The sequence below is a fragment of the Haliotis rubra genome, unplaced genomic scaffold (assembly GCF_003918875.1).
Source record: "Haliotis rubra isolate DU_JTF1 unplaced genomic scaffold, ASM391887v1 Scf1431, whole genome shotgun sequence".
Taxonomy (NCBI): Eukaryota; Metazoa; Mollusca; class Gastropoda; order Lepetellida; family Haliotidae; genus Haliotis; species Haliotis rubra.
The window spans coordinates 99,890-110,408 of NW_025765372.1; the positions used below are offsets into that span (position 1 = coordinate 99,890).

The following is a 10,519-nucleotide window of genomic DNA, read 5'->3' on the forward strand; positions in this document are numbered from 1 at the left end:
CACCTGCAATTACAACTGGCGGAGTAATTAGGCCAGCCACGTGCTATGTGTGTCACACAGGCAGGCTTGTATCCCAGGGGGTTGCCGAGATTGAGTTGCTGGTTACTACAGTTGGGTTGCTGTAGTATGTCCTATCACCTGTTGGGTTACTGTAGTATGTCCTATCACCTGTTGGGTTACTGTAGTATGTCCTATCACCTGTTGGGTTACTGTAGTATTTCCTATCACCTGTTGGGTTACTGTAGTATGTCCTATCACCTGTTGGGTGACTGTAGTGTGTCCTATCACCTGTTGGGGTACTGCAGTATTTCCTATCACCTGTTGGGTGACTGTAGTGTGTCCTATCACCTGTTTGGTTACTGTAGTATGTCCTATCACCTGTTGGGTTACTGTACTGTGTGTCCTATCACCTGTTGGGTTACTGTAGTATGTCCTATCACCTGTTGGGTTACTGTAGTGTGTCCTATCACCTGTTGGGTTACTGTAGTGTGTCCTATCACCTGTTGGGTTACTGTAGTGTGTCCTATCACCTGTTGGGTTACTGTAGTGTGTCCTATCACCTGTTGGGTTACTGTAGTATGTCCTATCACCTGTTGGGTTACTGTAGTATGTCCTATCACCTGTTGGGTTACTGTAGTATGTCCTATCACCTGTTGGGTTACTGTAGTGTGTCCTATCACCTGTTGGGTTACTGTAGTGTGTCCTATCACCTGTTGGGTTACTGTAGTGTGTCCTATCACCTGTTGGGTTACTGTAGTGTGTCCTATCACCTGTTGGGTTACTGTAGTGTGTCCTATCACCTGTTGGGTTACTGTAGTATGTCCTATCACCTGTTGGGTTACTGTAGTGTGTCCTATCACCTGTTGGGTTACTGTAGTGTATGTCCTATCACCTGTTGGGTTACTGTAGTGTGTCCTATCACCTGTTGGGTTACTGTAGTATGTCCTATCACCTGTTGGGTTACTGTAGTATGTCCTATCACCTGTTGGGTTACTGTAGTGTGTCCTATCACCTGTTGTGTTACTGTAGTAGTATGTCCTATCACCTGTTGGGTTACTGTAGTGTGTCCTATCACCTGTTGGGTTACTGTAGTGTGTCCTATCACCTGTTGGGTTACTGTAGTATGTCCTATCACCTGTTGGGTTACTGTAGTATGTCCTATCACCTGTTGGGTTACTGTAGTGTGTCCTATCACCTGTTGGGTTACTGTAGTATGTCCTATCACCTGTTGGGTTACTGTAGTATGTCCTATCACCTGTTGGGTTACTGTAGTGTGTCCTATCACCTGTTGGGTTACTGTAGTGTGTCCTATCACCTGTTGGGTTACTGTAGTATGTCCTATCACCTGTTTGTTACTGTAGTGTGTCCTATCACCTGTTGGGGTTACTGTAGTGTGTCCTATCACCTGTTGGGTTACTGTAGTGTGTCCTATCACCTGTTGGGTTACTGTAGTATGTCCTATCACCTGTTGGGTTACTGTAGTGTGTCCTATCACCTGTTGGGTTACTGTAGTATGTCCTATCACCTGTTGGGTTACTGTAGTATGTCCTATCACCTGTTGGGTTACTGTAGTGTGTCCTATCACCTGTTGGGTTACTGTAGTATGTCCTATCACCTGTTGGGTTACTGTAGTATGTCCTATCACCTGTTGGGTTACTGTAGTGTGTCCTATCACCTGTTTGGGTTACTGTAGTATGTCCTATCACCTGTTGGGTTACTGTAGTATGTCCTATCACCTGTTGGGTTACTGTAGTGTGTCCTATCACCTGTTGGGTTACTGTAGTGTGTCCTATCACCTGTTGGGTTACTGTAGTGTGTCCTATCACCTGTTGGGTTACTGTAGTATGTCCTATCACCTGTTGGGTTACTGTAGTGTGTCCTATCACCTGTTGGGTTACTGTAGTATGTCCTATCACCTGTTGGGTTACTGTAGTATGTCCTATCACCTGTTGGGTTACTGTAGTGTGTCCTATCACCTGTTGGGTTACTGTAGTATGTCCTATCACCTGTTGGGTTACTGTAGTGTGTCCTATCACCTGTTGGGTTACTGTAGTGTGTCCTATCACCTGTTGGGTTACTGTAGTGTGTCCTATCACCTGTTGGGTTACTGTAGTATGTCCTATCACCTGTTGGGTTACTGTAGTGTGTCCTATCACCTGTTGGGTTACTGTAGTATGTCCTATCACCTGTTGGGTTACTGTAGTATGTCCTATCACCTGTTGGGTTACTGTAGTATGTCCTATCACCTGTTGGGTTACTGTAGTGTGTCCTATCACCTGTTGGGTTACTGTAGTATGTCCTATCACCTGTTTGGGTTACTGTAGTATGTCCTATCACCTGTTGGGTTACTGTAGTATGTCCTATCACCTGTTGGGTTACTGTAGTATGTCCTATCACCTGTTGGGTTACTGTAGTATTTCCTATCACCTGTTGGGTTACTGTTGGGTTACTGTTGTAGTGTGTCCTATCACCTGTTGGGTTACTGTAGTGTGTCCTATCACCTGTTGGGTTACTGTAGTGTGTCCTATCACCTGTTGGGTTACTGTAGTATTTCCTATCACCTGTTGGGTTACTGTAGTATGTCCTATCACCTGTTGGGTTACTGTTGTGTGTCCTATCACCTGTTGGGTTACTGTAGTATGTCCTATCACCTGTTGGGTTACTGTAGTGTGTCCTATCACCTGTTGGGTTACTGTAGTATTTCCTATCACCTGTTGGGTTACTGTAGTATGTCCTATCACCTGTTGGGTTACTGTTGTGTGTCCTATCACCTGTTGGGTTACTGTAGTATTTCCTATCACCTGTTGGGTTACTGTAGTGTGTCCTATCACCTGTTGGGTTACTGTAGTATGTCCTATCACCTGTTGGGTTACTGTAGTGTGTCCTATCACCTGTTGGGTTACTGTAGTATTTCCTATCACCTGTTGGGTTACTGTAGTATGTCCTATCACCTGTTGGGTTACTGTAGTGTGTCCTATCACCTGTTGGGTTACTGTAGTATGTCCTATCACCTGTTGGGTTACTGTAGTATGTCCTATCACCTGTTGGGTTACTGTAGTATGTCCTATCACCTGTTGGGTTACTGTAGTGTGTCCTATCACCTGTTGGGTTACTGTAGTATGTCCTATCACCTGTTGGGTTACTGTAGTGTGTCCTATCACCTGTTGGGTTACTGTAGTGTGTCCTATCACCTGTTGGGTACTGTCCTATACTGTTGTAGTGTGTCCTATCACCTGTTGGGTTACTGTAGTGTGTCCTATCACCTGTTGGGTTACTGTAGTATTGTCCTATCACCTGTTGGGTTACTGTAGTATGTCCTATCACCTGTTGGGTTACTGTAGTATGTCCTATCACCTGTTGGGTTACTGTAGTATGTCCTATCACCTGTTGGGTTACTGTAGTATGTCCTATCACCTGTTGGGTTACTGTAGTATGTCCTATCACCTGTTGGGTTACTGTAGTGTGTCCTATCACCTGTTGGGTTACTGTAGTGTGTCCTATCACCTGTTGGGTTACTGTAGTATGTCCTATCACCTGTTGGGTTACTGTAGTATGTCCTATCACCTGTTGGGTTACTGTAGTATGTCCTATCACCTGTTGGGTTACTGTAGTATGTCCTATCACCTGTTGGGTTACTGTAGTATGTCCTATCACCTGTTGGGTTACTGTAGTGTGTCCTATCACCTGTTGGGTTACTGTAGTGTGTCCTATCACCTGTTGGGTTACTGTAGTGTGTCCTATCACCTGTTGGGTTACTGTAGTATGTCCTATCACCTGTTGGGTTACTGTAGTATGTCCTATCACCTGTTGGGTTACTGTAGTATGTCCTATCACCTGTTGGGTTACTGTAGTGTGTCCTATCACCTGTTGGGTTACTGTAGTGTGTCCTATCACCTGTTGGGTTACTGTAGTATGTCCTATCACCTGTTGGGTTACTGTAGTGTGTCCTATCACCTGTTGGGTTACTGTAGTATGTCCTATCACCTGTTGGGTTACTGTAGTGTGTCCTATCACCTGTTGGGTTACTGTAGTGTGTCCTATCACCTGTTGGGTTACTGTAGTATGTCCTATCACCTGTTGGGTTACTGTAGTATGTCCTATCACCTGTTGGGTTACTGTAGTATGTCCTATCACCTGTTGGGTTACTGTAGTATGTCCTATCACCTGTTGGGTTACTGTAGTATGTCCTATCACCTGTTGGGTTACTGTAGTATGTCCTATCACCTGTTGGGTTACTGTAGTATGTCCTATCACCTGTTGGGTTACTGTAGTATGTCCTATCACCTGTTGGGTTACTGTAGTATGTCCTATCACCTGTTGGGTTACTGTAGTATTTCCTATCACCTGTTGGGTTACTGTAGTATGTCCTATCACCTGTTGGGTTACTGTAGTGTGTCCTATCACCTGTTGGGTTACTGTAGTGTGTCCTATCACCTGTTGGGTTACTGTAGTATGTCCTATCACCTGTTGGGTTACTGTAGTATGTCCTATCACCTGTTGGGTTACTGTAGTATGTCCTATCACCTGTTGGGTTACTGTAGTGTGTCCTATCACCTGTTGGGTTACTGTAGTATGTCCTATCACCTGTTGGGTTACTGTAGTATTTCCTATCACCTGTTGGGTTACTGTAGTGTGTCCTATCACCTACTGTAGTGTGTCCTATCACCTGTTGGGTTACTGTAGTGTGTCCTATCACCTGTTTGTTACTGTAGTGTGTCCTATCACCTGTTTGGTTACTGTAATGTCTCCTATCACCTGTTGTGGTTACTGTAGTGTGGCATATCTGTTGGCGTGTTACTGTAGTATGTCCTATCACCTGTTGGGTTACTGTAGTGTGTCCTATCACCTGTTGGGTTACTGTAGTATTTCCTATCACCTGTTGGGTTACTGTAGTATGTCCTATCACCTGTTGGGTTACTGTAGTATGTCCTATCACCTGTTGGGTTACTGTAGTATTTCCTATCACCTGTTGGGTTACTGTAGTGTGTCCTATCACCTGTTGGGTTACTGTAGTGTGTCCTATCACCTGTTGGGTTACTGTAGTATGTCCTATCACCTGTTGGGTTACTGTAGTGTGTCCTATCACCTGTTGGGTTACTGTAGTATGTCCTATCACCTGTTGGGTTACTGTAGTATTTCCTATCACCTGTTGGGTTACTGTAGTGTGTCCTATCACCTGTTGGGTTACTGTAGTGTGTCCTATCACCTGTTGGGTTACTGTAGTATGTCCTATCACCTGTTGGGTTACTGTAGTGTGTCCTATCACCTGTTGGGTTACTGTAGTATTTCCTATCACCTGATGTGTCACTCTAGTGTGTCATGTCACCTTTTGTGTTACGATAGTGTGCCAGGTCACCCATTTGGTTACTGTAATGTCTCCTATCATTTTTTTGGTTGCTATACTGTGGCATATCACCTGGCGTGTTACTGTAGAGTGTCATATCACCTGCCGTGTAACTGTAGTGTGTCATATCACCTGGCGTGTTACTGTACTGTGACATATCACCTGGCGTGTTGTACTGTGACATATCACCTGGTGTGTTACTGGCGTGACATATCACCTGGCGTGTTACTGTAGTGTGACATATCACCTGGCGTGTTGTTACTGTGACATATCACCTGGCGTGTTACTGTAGTGTGACATATCACCTGGCGTGTTACTGTAGTGTGACATATCACCTGGCGTGTTACTGTAGTGTGACATATCACCTGGCGTGTTACTGTAGTGTGACATATCACCTGGCGTGTAACTGTACTGTGACATATCACCTGGCGTGTTACTGTACTGTGACATATCACCTGGCGTGTTACTGTACTGTGGCATATCACCTGGCGTGTTACTGTAGTGTGGCATATCACCTGGCGTGTTACTATACTGTGACATATCACCTGGCGTGTTACTATACTGTGACATATCACCTGGCGTGTTACTGTACTGTGACATATCACCTGTTGTGTTACTGCAGTGTGGCATATCACCTGGCGTGTTACTGTAGTGTGACATATCACCTGGCGTGTTACTGTACTGTGACATATCACCTGGCGTGTTACTGTAGTGTGACATATCACCTGTCGTGTTACTGTAGTGTGGCATATCACCTGCCGTGTTACTGTAGTGTGACATATCACCTGGCGTGTTACTATACTGTGACATATCACCTGGCGTGTTACTGTACTGTGACATATCACCTGGCGTGTTACTGTAGTGTGACATATCACCTGGCGTGTTATTGTAGTGTGGCATATCACCTGGAGTCTTACTATACTGTGACATATCACCTGGCGTGTTACTGTAGTGTGTCATATCACCTGTTGTGTTACTGTAGTGTGGCATATCACCCGTTGTGTTACTGTAGTGTGACATATCACATGCCGTGTTACTGCAGTGTGACATATCACCTGCCGTGTGACTGTAGTGTGGCATATCACCTGTTGTGTTACTGTAGTGTGGCATATCACATGCTGTGTTACTGCAGTCTGGCATATCACCTGCCGTGTTACTGTAGTGTAGCATATCACCTGTTGTGTTACTATAGTGTGGCATATCACCTGCCGTGTTACTGCAGTGTGGCATATCACCTGTTGTGTTACTATAGTGTGGCATATCACATGCCGTGTTACTGTAGTGTGGCATATCACATGTTGTGTTACTGTAGTGTGACATATCACCTGGCGTGTTACCGTAGTGTGACATATCACCTGACGTGTTACTGTACTGTGACATATCACCTGCCGTGTGTTACTGTAGTGTGACATATCACCTGGCGTGTTACTGTAGTGTGATATATCACCTGGCGTGTTACTGTAGTGTGACATATCACCTGGCGTGTTACTGTACTGTGACATATCACCTGGCGTGTAACCGTAGTGTGACAAATCACCTGGCGTGTTACTGTAGTGTGACATATCACCTGGCGTGTTACTGTAGTGTGGCATATCACCTGACGTGTTACTGTAGTGTGGCATATCACCTGGCGTGTTACTATGGTGTGACATATCACCTGGCGTGTTACTATAGTGTGACATATCACCTGGCGTGTTACTGTAGTGTGACATATCACCTGTTGTGTTACTGCAGTGTGGCATATCACCTGCCGTGTTACTGTAGTGTGGCATATCATCTGCCGTGTTACTGTAGTGTGACATATCACCTGGCGTGTTACTGTAGTGTGACATATCACCTGGCGTGTTACTGTAGTGTGGCATATCACCTGCCGTGTTACTGTAGTGTGACATATCACCTGCCGTGTTACTATACTGTGACATATCACCTGGCGTGTTACTGTACCGTGACATATCACCTGGCGTGTTACTGTAGTGTGACATATCACCTGGCGTGTTACTGTAGTGTGGCATATCACCTGGAGTCTTACTATACTGTGACATATCACCTGGCGTGTTACTGTAATGTGTCATATCACCTGTTGTGTTACTGTAGTGTGGCATATCACCTGTTGTGTTACTGTATTGTGACATATCACATGCCGTGTTACTGCAGTGTGACATATCACCTGCCGTGACTGTAGTGTGGCATATCACATGTTGTGTTACTGTAGTGTGGCATATCACATGCTGTGTTACTGCAGTCTGGCACATCACCTGCCGTGTTACTGTAGTGTAGCATATCACCTGTTGTGTTACTATAGTGTGGCATATCACCTGCCGTGTTACTGCAGTGTGGCATATCACCTGTTGTGTTACTATAGTGTGGCATATCACATGCCGTGTTACTGTAGTGTGGCATATCACATGTTGTGTTACTGTAGTGTGGCATATCACCTGCCGTGTTACTGTAGTGTGGCATATCACATGCCGTGTTACTGCAGTGTGGCATATCACATGTTGTGTTACTGTAGTGTGGCATATCACATGTTGTGTTACTGCAGTGTGACATATCACCTGTTGTGTTACTGCAGAGTGGCATATCACCTGCCGTGTTACTGTAGTGTGGCATATCACCTGTTGTGTTACTGTATTGTGACATATCACATGCCGTGTTACTGCAATCTGGCATATCACCTGCCGTGTTACTGCAGTGTGGCATATCACATGTTGTGTTACTGTAGTGTGGCATCCCAGCTAACACAAAACGTTTCTAAAACGTCTTCTAGTGGTTTCTCGTGGAAATGTTTCATGAAAACGTTTTGATAATGTTTTGGAACGTTTTTGAACGTTACTTTGAAACGTTGTGAAAACGTTTCGAATAACGTTATTAAAACGTTATCAAGAAACAAATCAAACTTCTACACACCAACGTTTTAGAAACGTTATTGAAACATTGGCGAAGGTTTTCCTATAGTTTGATTGAAACCAAATCACAACGTTATAAGATCGTTAGTGGAACATTTTGAGGGTTACATTTTTCTGATAAAATGTCTCCGTTCACTACAGGAATGTACATTAACTTGAAAATAATGGTCATGAAATCACACCTGTACAAAATATTTGTGAGAAAACTTTAAAACTGTTGTGAACATTTTGTCAAGTGGAATAGTATGTCATGTGTTTCATTACTATCATTTATTTCTGTACTGTACTGTTTACTACAGATCCACATTGTATTGTAAATATTATCCCCGTTTACTGCCGTGCGTTTAAGTTCAGCCTTTTCTGCGTGGACAACTTGCTATCTTTTGTATGGTGTCAGCTTACAGGAATGTTCCCAGATACTTTATCAGGTCAGAGCAGGAACCCGGGCATTCAAAATCGGACTCTGTACATAGCAGGCGGGAAGTTCCATCACATTCCTGGATGTAGAAGACGGTACATTTTACTCTAGTAACAAGACGACAGTTTTCTAAAAAGGAGGTATGTATATTCACATTATTATTCTATATCTTGCCTTGTGAACGTTCATCCTTTGTTTGTAACTGTACGTATTCCTATGATGTTTTCTCAATATATGTGTGATAGATATTACTTGTGGCATACAATCTTTGTGACGTAGTGTTAGAATGAGTGTTTACTACATGAGCATCAATGTTCACAAGATCAAAATCAATAGTACAAGCAACATGAGATGGCCTGTTTATATATGTTTGCAGAGTGGTAAATTAGTAAATGCACATTCATATCCAAACTATGTCACAGTGTATCTGTGTTTGCAAATAATGCAATGTAGAGTGCACGGTGTTATCAATTAAATTACAAAGAAACGTCGACTATTAACGTAACTATAATATTACCATTTATTAAATGACCAAAGTGTAGATATGTGTTCAAATATAGGAATTTTCTCTGTTTCTTCTGTCCCGTATCCAATCTGCCGACACAAATTTGGTCACGTAGACACTCTTGCTTATCAGCGATGTACAGGAAATCAGGGGATAATATTACATTCGAGTCGGTGACTCCAGCTCGTTATTTTATAGCAAACAATACGTCACTTCCCTAACAACCAGACCATGATTCCTCACAACAAATGTCAGCCCCTCACAAGTAAATGTAGTATGCGACTTTTATACAAGAGATGAAGATGTGTCATGAAGAAATATTTTTAAATAAAAGTTCATCCTGCCATTAAAATGCAACTTATCATTTATAACTTGGGCCAAATGTAAGGAATACACAATATTCAGTTCCGTAAAACTATTATGAGTAACAACTTCCTTATGTAAATGATGCCCGTATTTTGGGAAAGTATCATATAATATAATCAGATGAAATCACTTGCGCAATTTCACAAATTGCATTAATTTTGCTGGCAATAAATTCCTATTGTATATGATTAATGGTCTACTGAAGTTGATTGATCTGTATTTACTTTGTAAGTTTTCGATAAATACTTGTGGGAATTTGCACTCTTCAACATAGTTTCACGACACAGAAACATTATGTAGCAGTAATTTAGCATCATCAAGAGTGAAGTGACAGTAAATATTTATAGAATTTCTTAGTGTTTATTTCAGAAGCCAACACAGACGCAAGAAAAGCCCGATGGCAAAGATGACTGATTATCTTCCATATGTATTGATGAAATGAAGTATTCTTTAAAACATATTATTGGTTTGTTTTCATTTTCACTAATAATAACGGATGACACGATTAACAAATTTACTTACGTGTATGTATTTTATTTGAACGGGATTCAAAACACTTGGTGTTGGTAAACTAGCCTTGCAACGATATCAGAAGATGATATCGTTTCTGATATCTCTACAATCGCAAAGGTTCAACCCAAACGTTTCTGAAACGTTTTAGAAAGCCCATGGAAAAACGTTTTCAAAACGTTTTTAGAAGGTTTCTAATGTTTCTCGCCAACGTTTCTCAAAACGTTTTTAAAACGTAAAAACAACAATTAGGTTTTAAAAACGTTTTTTTGAACGTTTTTAAAACCATACGGAAACGTTTTCAAAACGTTTTCAAAACATTTCTGTGTTAGCTGGGATACCTGCCGTGTTCGCAGTGTGGCATATCACCTGCCGTGTTACTGCAATGTGTCATATCACCTGCCGTGTTACTGCAGTGTGGCATATCAGATGCCGTGTTACTGTAGTGTGGCATATCACCTGCCATGTTA

The 10,519-nt window shown here is 42.6% G+C and overlaps 1 long non-coding RNA gene across 1 annotated transcript; it reads left to right on the forward strand.

Moving 5' to 3' along the window:
- The first annotated feature begins 8,543 nt into the window (after window positions 1-8,543).
- LOC124269276 lies at window positions 8,544-9,997 on the forward strand. Its single transcript, XR_006896478.1, has 2 exons — window positions 8,544-8,763; window positions 9,909-9,997. It is a non-coding gene; the product is annotated as an uncharacterized LOC124269276 (long non-coding RNA).
- The last annotated feature ends 522 nt before the right edge of the window (window positions 9,998-10,519 follow it).